This window comes from Buteo buteo, unplaced genomic scaffold, assembly GCF_964188355.1.
Source record: "Buteo buteo unplaced genomic scaffold, bButBut1.hap1.1 HAP1_SCAFFOLD_101, whole genome shotgun sequence".
Lineage (NCBI taxonomy): Eukaryota > Metazoa > Chordata > Aves > Accipitriformes > Accipitridae > Buteo > Buteo buteo.
This window is the reverse complement of record NW_027439265.1, coordinates 31,134-43,808: the sequence shown is the minus strand read 5'-3', so window position 1 is coordinate 43,808 and position 12,675 is coordinate 31,134. Positions and strand designations below refer to the sequence as shown.

The window sequence follows — 12,675 nt, the reverse complement described above, 5'->3', positions numbered from 1 at the left end:
GCTCGAAGTGTTTTATTTTAATGCTCTATAAGTAGTGGCTAATACTTCAGCTATATAAAATGAGCTATTGATATTTCAGTGCATTCCTATTTGGAGTGCAGAAAGCTTCGGATTTTTTCATTTGTATGTAATTAGGCTCTAAATTTTAATTATTTGCTCTACAAAGAAGGTAGAGAGTAGAGATACAAACATAAACTTTCTCCTGTATCCTTGTCATTTAATTACCATCATTTCACAGTCTAAAATACAAAGCTTTTCTCAACCACCTAATGAATGAGGTTCTTGTGTAATTGAATGCAGGGATATGACTGAAGAGCAGTAACTTCTGTGTCATTTAAAAATATTAGTGGAAAACAAAGTATGTGAGCTTTACGGAATAGGCAACACTAGTGAGCAGTATATTTAGAATATCTTTCCTCTCAGGACCAGGAAAAACAAAAAAAATGTTTTTACTCAGTAGATATGACATATGCTTATATCTGTAACACTTACTTGTTCACCCTACTGAATAACGCTGTAAAAGTGCTTTTCTAGGTTTTCAAAGTTTTTGAAGTGCTTAATTCCAGCACCGGTAGAAGAGAGTAAAAAAGATTCCATCCTTCTTTGTGCACTATGATTTTGATTGATCACTTGCCAGTAAATTAACACTATACAAACCAGTGGACAGTAAAGGAATTGCATACATGGCGTTGAATGTACACTTTGAAAATGGTATTTTTCTTCTCCCCAACATTCTGAATGCTAATATATAGAAAATAAAATCTTAGCCTAAAGCTCCAGCCTCAGGCTGTGTCTTCAGAGACAATGATTACAATCTCTCTGTAAACTGAAAAATTTCAAATACAATTTTGAAGAAGAACAGAGAGACAGGAGAAGCTCAGTTTAAAGCTTCAAAGAATTTCTTGTTCAGTTAACTTACTTTTAACATATTTATTACTTTGGGGAGGAATTCATCTGCTGGATTTCAAATTTTCAAGCAGGATTTCCTACCTTTCTACATGATTTCCATTTTTTTCTCTCTACTAAGGGATTAAAACAAACCACTGCGGGGGTTTTTCCAATGGATTTTAGACTTAACTTTATTGCAAACAAATGTTACCAGTTATCCTCTCTATCCAGCTGGTTGGTTTTCTTCTTCTAGATTCCTAATATGCAGTCTCACAAACAAAAAAACCAAGATCCTTACTTGCTCCGCCCTAACTCTTACTATATGCTGCTGGTGCATCTGAATGAAAATATTTCACTGTATGAAAAACATATTTTTGACAAGCCAACAGCAATTTTTAAAAAAATTATAAATTCTCAGAATAGTAATTTATCCCACAGTTTGGATTTAAAAAATTGAAAAAGATCTCATCTGATGAGGTATTCATTTTAAGCTCACAACTCATGTATCAAATCAGTTTTCATAAATCTGAAAAAAAAAATAAAAATCATCTCTTTGCTGAAAAAAAAATGATAGACTTCAGCTAAAAGAGTTTTTCAGAAAGTCATGTGTGTCTGTAAAGAGATGCTTACAATAAAAGTGCCTCTTAGCTACAGTGGTCTTGTGTACTTAAGCACATCTACTTTGATTTGCAGCCAATATCCTGATATCAAACCAATTGTCCTTCTATGTTTTTCTTCTACTAAACTGTTGTTTGTTTTTTTTGATGACTGTAAGTAGTAGTGCACGTGACAGAGCTGATAAGGAATCCAAATTTCTGCCAGCCTGTGTCTACATCCTGTTTAAATAACCCCCTGTTAACTCCTATGGAAGCTGACGCAGCTGCAAGGAAGATACTATATAGTTCATTATGCCTTAAAAGACCTCGTCTGACTTGATCAGCTCATCCTAGTAGTACTTCTGGTAGTACTTCTGAAAAATAGCTTTATGGATAAGGACTTCAAAGTCAAGTTCTCAGGAACGTTTTTATTTCAGGAACCTTAATGAAGCATCACAGCTACAGCAGTTGCATGTTTCTGTTCTATCATTTCATTTTCCCATACTTGATGACTGACCACTTGAACAACCACAGTGCATTTAAAATTCATAAATGTATGTTAACATAATACTAGGGATGAAGTTCTTTTGCATGACATTGAGGGCAGAAGACAGGAGCAGAAAAGGGCTTCACAGTTACAAGAAGAACAAGATTTGGATTAGAAGCAACTCAAGCAGCCTGTTAACTCTTGAAGCACAATTTTTGTGAATTTCCCTTGTCATCACTTCAGAAACACTCTCTAAATTATGAGCACGTGCATGGTTTTGCATTCCCACTTTCTATTACCCATTGATATCAGAAGCTGAATTAAGTCTGACACTTTAACACTAATGGAAGGGATTACCCCATTGCATTTTGTCTAATCTTAATTTTCTTCTGTTTAACTTCAGAGTTAGCTATTCATTTTGCTTTGGTATTATTGTTTCTGGTTTTTGTTGTCTTGTTTACCACTTCCTTTAACTTTGAATTCCCCCTAGGGGTTGATTAGCAATGTGCAATTTAATGGGGAAAATGACTACTTCCTTGCCTTGCAAGATTTAGAAATGGCAATTATAAAAAGTTCCCATTCCAGCTTTTGCTCTGAAACCAAGTCTTTGAAACAAAACTCATACTGCCTATCTTCAGCAATATTGTTTTGTGAGCTCTTCAGCAAGCCATTTCTTATAAAATTCACAGTAAGGACGACATTTTTTGCTTTGTGTCCATACAGGGACACAAATTTGCTTTTCAACTCTCAAAAATTCCACATCTTTACAGATTTTAGACTAATTTCAGGCTGCCTGACTGCCACAGTTTGTGTGCTGCCTGATTTGTTACGTTTGCTGCCAAATCCCCTGTTCAACTACGCTTATACGTCCCAGTAGCATTCTTCATGAGGACACATTGCAGGAGACGAGAAACTTTATTCCTTGCATTACCTCAATTACACATGTCCATCCTTAGGTTCTTTACAATCATATAGTATCTGCAGATATACTGATGATCTGCGTACTGGTATATGCAATGTACATTGTTTCTTTTTATAGCATTAATGATACTCAGCTTATCAGATGGAGAACATTTTCCTACTATGATGACATTTTTTAGTGCATCATAATACTTGTGTGTATCTTTCCACTCTCTTCTAAATATCTCTATGTTTTTTGTTTGAATTTCCTGGTATTTTCACATTTCCTTGAGCTTGTTTGCAGTCATGGTTTGAGACTCTCGAGTTTTAAAAAAACATGAGATCTTGTAATATCTTTCAGGCTCTTGAACAGGAGCCGGATCTCAGGGAGCAGGAATGGATGGACTCTCCAAGGAGATGTGGAAGGTTCATCTGCAATAGTTTGGGAACTCCAATAGGACCCAAAGGGATACTGTAAGGATAGTAAGGATTCTAACATTGTATGTTCACTCTCGAGATCTCCATATGACCTAAATGGACCTAAATTTCAAAACAACTTCTACTATATGAAAATGTTAATACGAGAATGCTCTCAGGGAAGGATCTCCAGTCAGTGAATGTACTGTTGAGATAAAGAACACCATCTGGACTAAAGAGCAACCTGTGAGAGATACTAGGCCACTAGATAGTCTCAACTAACTAAACGGACAAGAGTAATGTCCTGTATGTATCACACAGCTACCACACTCAAAAAGCCCCACAGATAGACTGTATCACTTCCAGATAAATCCCTGATGCTTTTGAGATTGACACTGGTCTAGAGAAGGAAAAGAGTAAATAAAATGGGCTAGGGACTAATCTCTGGTTCGCAGGTTGGCAACACAGCAGTTTCTACTCACTTGCCAGAATTTTTTTTGTCCTCAAAATAGTACAGTAACATCTAAAGTGCCTATTGGGAACAGATCCTAGCATATGCTGTTGACTCAAGCCACTCCTGAGAACTGTCTGGGAGATTACTAGGTTGGAGCAGATCAAAACTATGCCAGAGTATGCTAGCAATAAAAACGCATGGATGACTTCTCAGCAGTGCTCGAGCCCTTGCCATTCACTGTTTCACTCACTTGTAAATACACAAGCTAGGTGACCAAGACTAATGCACTGAAGTTGTCTTACTGAAAACAGCAGCACCAAAACTGTCACTGCTTTTCTAACATACAGCATGATTTCTGTATGCCTGCTATGATGCATGTGCTTATACAAGACTCAGCAGGACTCAGTTGCAGTATCGAAGTCAGACTGAGGAGTCTTTAGAAAAGTATTTCTTGGCACAAATTTCACCTCTTTTTGTATAAGCACTAGCTGGGGTCCCAATTTTCACATGTCAAGACAAGTGCTACTTTTCATATGAAGATTTAAGTCATACAGCCTTATGCAGATCTGGCAAGAAACTATAAATGTAAAGACACAAGAACTGATGAAGCTGAGGTTGACAGGGAACATCCTAGCTAGAATATTATCCAGGGAACTGCTGAAGCTGCCGATCTCTGTCATCTTTTCAAAGTCACATGTAGCACAAAAGAGGGCCTTCTTCAGAAATTAATGGCTCCATAGATAAAACAATGGATTAGATCAGTTTCTCAGGAACTCTTTAAGTTCTCTGTCCTCTGCTCTGATAGGTGTTGATTCAAGATCTCTCTGTACTCAGAAGCTCTACAGTTGGATACCCCGGCAGGAGCAGTGGGGGACAGCAGCCAGGCAGACCAACACCTACTCCTTGTTCTCTCCGTTAAGTCGATAAACCTGAAGGAGCATAAAAGTGACTCCTCTGAGAGCAAAACCAGAATGGGATGAAGGGGCCTGAGATTTTTAGAACTGGTCTCCCATATATCAGAACGATGTAGCAGGAAACACTTTCTTTTGATCCCAATTCACAGTTCCTTCATAGCCAGAAGAAATTTCATTACAGGAATTTTCAAACCACTAAACTGGCAAAAAGGCATACAAGCCTTTTTATTCCTTCTTCTCCTTTTATACTTGTTCCATAAAACCATTTCCCACTCTCCAGCTCACGATCTCTCTAAGCAGGAAAGTCCTATCTGCCACACACTTGTCATAACCTAGGTAGGATATGACAAAGTTTCAAATACATCAGTATTTATAAAATTAGAAATGTCAAACTGCAGAAAAGAAAAATAAAAAGGAAAAAAAGGGTGGTGGGGTAAAAATCAGTTTCTACCTTGACTGTTAGGCTCTTAAGCTGCCAGTATTTAACATTAATGTTTCTACTTCAGGCTCATGATTGCTACAGTTCTGCCATTTGTGGATATCAGTGTGAGATTATCTGCCTTTCACCAGCTCAGGCAATCCACTTCTTGATGGATATGATTTTATTTTACCTTTTAATGTTTAAAATGGTGAGAATCCAGCCCTCCAAGCTATCATTACGCTTCTCTTGATTTAAATACAAGAAGTTAGCTCCACTGGTACATTCATCCACAGGAACGTTAGCACTTCCAACTTCATAGACAACCATAAATTATTTCTGTCAACAGCAAATTACTAAACATAGTACAACACTCTATGAAAGACAAAAAGAATGCACACAATCAGCATTTCCCTTTATGACTATGAAAAGCTCTAACAGCAGATAAGCCTGAACTAAACATCAATCAAATCTGGACCCCAAACAGGGTATGGCTTATGATATGTCACACATCTGGACTCGACTATCGAAAGCAATCATGCACTTAGGAAATTTGAGGCTGTTATGCAGAGGTTTAACTAGAGTCTTGGCAACTCAATTTGGGACATGAAAGGTATTTGCACTACAGTACCAGGTGCAGTAAAGGAAACTGGTCTTGCAGTTCGATTCCAACACCGCGTCCGCAAACAAAACAAGGCAGCTACGTGTGAGGAACGTGGATGGAAATCTCACCTGCCATCCTGAAGTTACGCTGTGGCATTTCGTCACTTCTTGTCACTTTCCTCGGGCTTGGTAAAGCCTTTGCAGAGTCTGAAGCAAAGGCCCATAGCTTCTTCCTGTTTGTAACAGTGGATGCCTGGGTTTTGGCAGGTTGGTTTGCTGTGGGGCACCACTTGTACCCTCGATTTGCCTTCACACATGCGTCCTTGTACTAAAAAAGGAAAATTGCCAGTCATGACGTTATACTATCCACAGGGCAATAGAGTGCACTGCTTGTAAGAGCATTTAATACAGCAAATAATCCTTAAATATCTTGATTTTTTTGACAGTTTAGTCACGTGCTTAGAGTCTGACCGCCAACACAATCTAACAAGAAGAACTATTAAGATAAGTAGAGCTGCATTTAAAAAAGTGGGGGTTCTCTTTCCTCTCCTGAGGGTTTATCACCCAGAGCAGGCTGAAGTTCTGATCCTGCAAACTGCTCCCCAGTGCTTGAATGCTCACTCTGGGAAACAAATTCTTTGGCAGGTCCAATCTTTGTTTACTTTCTAGTTTGAATGAAATGAAAGCAGACGTTTAGCAATAAATGCAGCATGATGCTCCTTTACCTCATACTCCTTTTCCTCTAATAGATCTGTACCTTAGACTAGTTGAGGATATTCTTTCCCAAAGCAGGCACTGAAAACCACTTAACCGTTTAACTGTGAAACACGTTACCACATCAGGTGTGTGCCGTTGGTGGAGCGGAGACTCCCCGGCCACCCAGCGCTGTTTTGCCTGCTTGTTACTTGCTACAATAAACCTTGATTGGATTATCCCCGGGCTGGCGTACAAATTTTCATCATAACTTATAACAATTTGGTGCCGTGACTCGGATAAGGTTAACTTCGTTTGGAATCTAAACTCTGGGGAGGCGCCCCATCCTTGGATGGCCCCGGAGTGGACGATATCCTTTCCAAGACCCTTACCTCCGAACTCTAAATTTGGCAAGCAGGCAAAAGAACACTGCAGTACCCCATAATTTTCGTGCACGAGGATCCGGACGAAGACTCCAGGTTAAGTGAGTATTGAAAGCGTTTCCCGTTCAGTCGGGGTGGGTTTCCCAAAGTGTGCATAAACGAGACGCTCCCGAGAGGAGCAAAGTGAGTGCGGACCCTCTTGTAGTGCGGTTCTCATTTCCCACGAGGGCATGAGCCACGAACGAGGGGCACGTGTGTGTGTGTGAGAGAGAGGCACTTCGGAAGATGGGGCAGAAGAAAAGCAAGCCTTCTGACTCCATGGTGGGTTCCCCGGGGTGTAGGTCGCCTGGGAAGAGGGATGACTCCATAGGGAATCCTAAGGTCAGTCTCCCTATGATACCGCCAGATAGTCCTTTAGGGTAATGATTGCCCATTGGGATGACTGGCTGCCCAGACAGGGCAAAAGCAGAGAGAAAATGATATATTAATGCATACAGGGGTGGGGTGGTAAACAAATTAGAGGAGATCAGGTATTTCGGCCTGTTTTGGGGACGTTTGACGATTGGATATGTCAAGCCTTAAACATATATGTAAATTCTAAGGAACCCTTGAGTTTAGAAGAGAGTGAATATGCTCATTTATGGATAAAATTAGATACCCAAATCCATGTATTTGCTCTAAGTGAAAAGAACCATAAAAAAAAAAAAAAAAAAACAACTAAAAACCCCGAAGAACTTCCCACACCTCCTCCCCCTTATGTTCCCCCTACACTCGCACCTGACCCAACCCCCCCCTTCCTCCTCTTCCCCGACAGCCCCAGCCCCAGACTTAGACCCTCCGAGTTCCCCTGAGGAGAACAGGGGAATAACGAGGAGTCAGACCAGAAAGAAAAGCAGTTAGAAGAAAGATTATACCCCTTGAGAGAAATAGCTATAGGGGGTCCACAGCCTGGCATGGGATTTGTGTCAGTACCTTTGAATTCCGGAGATGTAAGGGAATTCAAGAAGGAGATGGGGAACCTTTTAGAAGGCCCCTTGGGAGTATCCGAAAGGTTGGACCAGTTTTTGGGTCCTAATATATATATACCTGGGAAGAGTTACAGGCAATTTTAAGTATACTATTCACAACAGAGGAAAGGGAAATGATTCGAAGAGCAGGAATGAGAGTTTGGGATCAGCAGCACCAACACGGTCCAGGCGCAGATATTAAATGGCCACTACAGCGGCCAAACTGGGATAACCAAAATGCAGAACATAGAACTCATATGGCAGATCTGCGCATTATAATTGTTCAAGGCATTAAGGAATCTGTTCCTCGAGGACAGAATATTAATAAAGCATTTAGTGAACACCAGAAGAAAGATGAGACCCCCACTAAATGCTTAAAGAAGATTAGGGGAGTCAGGGGATCTATTTGCTGGGGACCCCTAAGAAAACAGAGCCCTTGATAAAATTAAAATTACGTCCCCAGCATCAAGAAGTAGAGTTCCTTGTGGACTCTGGGGCAGAGAGATCTAGTGTCCAGTTAGTGCCCCGAAGATGCACACTGTCCTCGGAGAAATTACAAGTAATAGGAGCAAAAAGGGAACCGTTTCAGGTACCACTAATAAAGGGAGTAAAAATAGAAGCTCCATCTCGACTTGGAATAGGATCCTTTTTGTTGGTACCTGAAGCAGAATCTAATTTACTGGGAAGAGATTTAATGATTGAATTGGAAATTAATTTGGAAATAAAAACCAAAGAAATAGCAGTAAAATTGTGTGTCTTGACAACGGAGGATGAAGCTAAAATTAACCCCGAAGTGTGGTACACTCCAGAGTCAGTAGGACGATTAAACATTGCTCCATTTGAAGTCACTATTAAGAACACGGAAATTCCAATTAGAGTCAAACAATATCCCATGGCACAAGAAGGTAGACATGGATTACAGCCTGTAATCGAAAGGTTGTTACAGCAGGGATTATTAGAACCTTGCATGTCACCACACAATACCCCCATTCTGCCCATAGAGAAGTCAGATGGCTCCTATCGCTTAGTTCAAGATTTAAGGGAAGTAAACAAAAGAACTGTTACCAGGTTTCCAGTCGTAGCTAATCCGTATACGTTGTTGAGCCAACTTTCCCCGGAATTGAAGTGATACAGTGTTATAGACTTGAAAGATGCCTTCTGGGCTTGCCCCTTGAAGGAGGAATGTAGAAATTATTTTGCCTTTGAATGGGAAGATCCAGAAACCCACCGGAAACAACAATTAAGGTGGACTGTACTTCCACAAGGATTTACAGAATCACCAAATTTGTTTGGGCAAGCTCTGGAACAAGTACTAGAAACTTTTGAATCAACCTCAGAGGTAACTTTAGTGCAGTATGTAGATGATCTGTTGTTAGCTAGGGAAGATCAAGAGACTGTTAGAAATGAGAGCATTAGATTATTGAACTTTTTAAGCCTGAAGGGGTTCAAGGTTTCAAAGTCTAAATTACAGTTTACTGAAGAGGAAGTAAAATACTTAGGACACTGGCTGAGTAAGGGAACTAAGAAATTAGATCCTGAACGAGTGAATGGTATCTTATCCCTCCAGGCACCAACAAGCAAGAGACAGATAAGGCAGTTGTTAGGACTTTTAGGGTACTGTAGACAAGGGATTGAAAATTACAGCAACAAAGTGAAGTTTTTGTATCAGAAATTAGTAGGAGTAAGATTAATAAAACGGACTCAGAAGGATGAACAGAGTCTAGAAAGCCTCAAAGCTGACCTTGTAAATGCTCCGGTATTAAGTTTACCCGATACTAAACGACCGTTTTATTTGTTTGTGAATGCAGAAGGAGGAACAGCCTTTGGGGTATTAACCCAAGAATGGGCTGGAAGAAAGAAACCTGTAGGTTATTTTTCCAAATTATTAGATCCAGTTAGTAGGGGATGGCCTACTTGCCTACAAGCTATAGTAGAAGAAACATTTGACTAAATTAATCATTGAAACTAAAATGAACCGGATAAAATGTTTACCATTAGCACTATTAAATGTAAGGACGCAACCCAGAGCAAACACTGGGATCTCTCCTTTTGAAATGTTATAGGGGATGCCCTATGACCTAGAAATGCCGATTGAACACCCAAAGATAGAAGAAAAATTCTTACAGGAGTATATCATTAAACTCATGAAGAGACGGCAAGAACTAATAAAGAAGGGACTGATAGTGCAGAGGCCACCATTAGATATTGCAATACACAAAATTATGCCTGGAGATAACGTATTGATCAAAACTTGGAAAGAATCATCTCTAACTCCCTGTTGGGAGGGACCGTTTCTTGTTCTGCTTACTACAGATCCTGCAGTCCGGACTGCCAAAAGAGCATGGACTCGTGCAAGCAGAATCAAAAGACCAATGCAGAATTCTCACTGGGAGGCGACCAGAGACCCTGACAGCTTGAAAATTAAGTTCCGAAGAAAAGCGGATGAGTGAGGCTATCTTTTGTAAAGATCCTCACTGTATATGTTATCCCTTTGTATGTTACAGGTGTAAACTCTGTAGAGAAAAGTGGTGCACACATTGCTCCTATGGGTATTCCCCTCTAGTGGTATTTGCCACGAATGTTATTATTACAAACGGGAATTAACTGAGCAAGCATTACGTGTGGGAGTATCAACCGGGAAAATTACAAAGGACTCCAAAGAGTGGTGGGATATTTTTGCTAAAGGCATAAACCCTGAGAGGTGTTGTCTTTACGCCAACGAGCCGTGTTCAACGAAGGCTGAAATACTGCCAATATCTTGCAGACGAACAGTGGTCAGAGTGGGGTGGGGAGCTTAGAAAGTGAAGGATAAAAACTGGGACGCATATAAGTCAAAGCGAATCAAATATAAAGGAGGTTCCCCTGAAGAATACGACTGCTGCCGAGAAGATGGTACACCTCACTGCTCTAAGCAACAGAGTAGGCAGAGAAGAAGGCAGAGACGTACTGCTGTTCGGATTAAAGTTGATGAACCACCTCCAGAGAAGGCTCACGGAGCCTCTTGACTTATTACTCCCAAACAAAACGTCCTCAGAGCTTCCCCGAAGTCTCCCATCTCTCACCAGGGGTAAAGACAAAAACCAAAATGATTATCAACAAACTCGGAATACCTGTCGCAAGGGTAAGGGTACACCACTTTTCTTGAACTTAAGATTAAGCATTTGGATGATAAGACTGTTACTAATGCTGATAGGGATAACCCAAGGTAAAGGGAACCCCCACCAACCTTATAAATGGACGCTCTATAGGTGGGAGGATCAAATGATATTACAGCAAGTAATTGCTACCGGGGCCCCAAGTTTTAATCAATCGTTATGTCAACTCGTACCCAGAGACCCATGTCTACATAACTTAGGCTTTTAGTTTTGTCCTAGTTCTCATAATGTTAATATTAACCTTTGCACCTTGTATATTGAATAGAATTACTGGATTGATAAAAAATCGATTAGAAGCTGTACACCTAATGTTGATAAGAAGACACTATAAGCACCTAGAAGAAGACGAAATTGTTAAAGAAACTCCCCTTCTCTCCCTAGCTCGAGAAGCTCTTGCCCAGTTTGAGGAACAAAATAAGAAAAACAAAAAGGGGGAATTGTAATAAACTTTGCATAACCAATTTGTTCATCAAACCTGTTGATTGTTAAAATATATTGATCTCTACAACTTAGTAACTAAGCTGCTTTTAACTGTAATAACCACAGTAACAAGTGCAGAAACTAGATATTGAGCTAAGTAAGCAGGATGAGCCAGTCTTGATTACCTTATCATATAGCTCCTCAAGAGCAGTTTTCTGAGAAAATAAGGAACTGGTCCCAGAAACCGGCCAAGGCCGATTCCGTGGCTTGGATAGATAAACTTGAGGGAGTGTCCCCTTGGAACTAATCGTAATACCTCTCGGAACTAATTGTAATACCTCTTGGAATTAATTTTAATGCAAAGCGGGAATAGGTCATGCATATGTATAGGCGTACCTGCAACTCCCATACATATGTAACACTTAACTGTTTAACTGTCAAACACGTGACCACATCAGGTGTGTGCCGTTGGTGGAGCGGAGACTCCTCGGCCACCCAGCGCTGTTTTGCCTGCTTGTTGCTTGCTACAATAAACCTGGATTGGTTTATCCCCGGGCTGGCATACAAATTTTCGTCGTAACTTATAACAAAGACGCAGCGTGCCTTGTGGCAGGATCACCATCGCAAGTGTATCGCTTGCATTCATCTCCATCTTAATCTGCCGGCTGGCACTTGCTCCCTCCAGGCTGTAGCCGGGATAAAAGCGATGCAGTTTACAAGAAGCACAGCACCGTGTGAGCCCGCTGTGTATTTATAAAAACGGCTACAAATACTAAAGCTCTGCAGGGACCGCTGACCCACACAGAGGCTGTGTTTTCTGAAGAGGGAGTCTGTGTGAAACCCACAAACCCAGGACTGCGACCCCCCTCACCCTGCCCCTTCTCTCCTTCCCTCAGCCGGGCCCGGCTCCCACACCCCCACGCCCGCCCAAGGGCCTCGCTCGCCTCACGGGCAGCCCCAGCCCTCACCTCAGCCGGGCCGCAGCTGGAGCAGAGACTGCAGAGACCAACATGGCCGCCCGGCAGCCCCGTGCCCCAGGACTACAGCTCCCAGCATGCCCCGGGAACCACCAGGGCCCCCGGCAGCCCCGTGCCCCAGGACTACAGCTCCCAGCATGCCCCGGGGCGCTCCTTCCTGCTGCCTGACCCTGCAGGGACACCGTCCCCGGCCCGGCCCCGGCCCCCGCAGGCCTCATGGCCGCCTGCCTGGGGGAGGACGAGGGCGAGGGCGAGGGCGAGGGCGAGGACGAGGACAAGGACAAGGACAAAGGGGCAGGACGATGAAGCCCCGTGGGGCAGGAACCTGTGAGTCAGGTTCCCTTCTGCACTCAGCATGAAAGG

The 12,675-nt window shown here is 41.7% G+C and overlaps 1 protein-coding gene across 1 annotated transcript in view; it reads right to left on the bottom strand.

The window, feature by feature from the left end:
- LOC142027985 (maestro heat-like repeat-containing protein family member 2B) overlaps nt 1-12,355 on the bottom strand; it is a 34,995-nt gene extending 22,640 nt beyond the window's left edge. The window contains exons 1-2 of the mRNA XM_075022133.1: nt 12,304-12,355; nt 5,807-6,005 (exon numbers count right to left, since the gene is read on the bottom strand). The gene's annotated coding sequence lies outside the window, so the exon portion shown is untranslated. The remainder of the gene's footprint in view (nt 1-5,806; nt 6,006-12,303) is intronic.
- Between the last annotated feature and the right edge of the window lie 320 nt (nt 12,356-12,675).